Source organism: Mauremys reevesii, linkage group 15 (genome assembly GCF_016161935.1).
Source record: "Mauremys reevesii isolate NIE-2019 linkage group 15, ASM1616193v1, whole genome shotgun sequence".
In the NCBI taxonomy this organism is placed as follows: Eukaryota; Metazoa; Chordata; order Testudines; family Geoemydidae; genus Mauremys; species Mauremys reevesii.
The window spans coordinates 38,697,141-38,699,149 of NC_052637.1; positions in this window are offsets into that span (position 1 = coordinate 38,697,141).

Here is a 2,009-nt window from a genome sequence, read left to right on the forward strand (position 1 = left end):
GCACTAACCTAATTAGCTCTGCCGAGAGCTCCATTGTTAAAAGGCAGTGGCATGGTCTACGGCTTTGGTAAAGGCTATCGAGAGGTTTGCTGTGTCTTGCACTACAACGACCATCATCAGAGTCACTTCACTTTCTTTTGCCAGATCTTGCCACTGCTGGTACAAGAGCCTTGTTCTCTGAAGCTCCCTCCAGTTATCCTTCTTTATAGCTCATTGACTTTCCAACTCTCCTCTGAACGCATCTCTGATCTGTACCGGCTGTGCCTCTAATTGCTCTTATTATTAACTTTATGACTTTAAGTGGCACCATTATATATCTCTCTCTCTTACACCACTGTGTTCTTCAGGTTGCATCATGTGCTAATCGCAGTGCTAGTTTCAGGACATGTATCTGAGATGCCGTTCCCAACACGCCCCAGGGATGAAAGTCTAGTGCCGTCAGTGGTGTTATATAAGGGATTGATTTGGCCCAGGGGCTGTATGAAAGATGCTGTATAAAATCATACTGTCTTGTATCATTCAGGATGGTGGAAATCTCATGAGATCTGGCGATTGCAAGACATTTCTGCTATAGGGGGCCAACATTTTCCAAAATGACAAGACTTGGGTGCTGTTAAATAGGAACCCAAGTCCTAGCTCAGGTTTGGCTTTGAACTCAGACCCCGAAACTAAAATGTGCTGCGTTCCAAGCGCTACCTCCTCAGTCCATCATTTCTAATATTAAAACATTGGGTGTTTCATCAGCATGTTTTAAATACTCTTCTCACCATTTCTCATCAATGCATGAGCGCACACAACCACACACACAGAAACATGCACACACATATATGCCACCACATACTTGCACATACTATCAAGGAACATGCACACACTTACAAATCTACACACGTGAACACACAATCATCTGGTTCCTATTTACACTAAGGCCAGTTTGCACAACTCTGGCCATCAGTTACATTTGCACTTCCCTTATATCCTCTTTACACTTCCATGGTGAAATTTTGGTCTCACTGAAGCCAAAAGCAAAACTCCCATTGACGTCAATAGGCCAGGGTTTCACCCACAGTGTAGTGTAAAGTGGCCTTAGGGCAAATGAGAATGAGGCATACACACATGAATGTGCACACAAACACACACACTCACAATTTAGCAATCATGCGCTCATCCAGTTCTGAAAATCTATTTGCTACAAGTTTCCTCCCCTAAGCAATAGGCTTTGCAAAGTATTTTAAAGAATAATTTGAGCAATAATTCCCAGGAAATCATTTGTTACCCACAGTTAATGTCCAATCTGTTCACATTACATCTCCACTTTCTGACACAGAAATCAAGGAGAACACTTACAAAAATCAGGGGCATTAGATTCAAATTGGTTCAGCCTCTGAGGATAATAAAGACTTCGAAAGATGTATAAATTTAAGTGGTTTTGAATAAAGACGGTATTTCAAAAGGCAGCGGAATTGTTACTTTGAAATAAGCCATTATTTTCTGCTTTTTAAATGCTAGTCTTTAATGGGGGATGAGATCCAGACGGCAGAGAACCAGGGAGAATGTCTGCTGCAAATGAAAGTCAGGAGTTGAGAGGCAGAGGTATATACCATAATGGGCACGCACCGACTGTTGACCTGGGGGAGCAGGGGCTCCGAGCGCTGCCTCACACATCTGCAGGGAGAGGATAGGGGCAAAGATTAAAGTCCTCTCCCCTCCAAGCACTTTCCTCATGACTTAGCTTGTTTTCACCTTGTGCTAACAACGCTGAGCTCAAACCACAACCCCAGGTCTGAATGTCCCTGAACTCTGGGGGTACCAATCCGGATTCAAGTGTAAAGAAATCCACCAGAATGGCTGGTTTTGTTATCTGGCTGCCCGGTGCCTCGTGACTTGGGGTGGGATCCTGAGGGACCTGTGAGATTCCCTCATCCTCATGAGATCTCACTGCCCATACACAATCTGCAGCTCACCATCATGGTGCAGTCCTTGGCAGAAAGCTGTGTGGAGTCCAAGTGTCA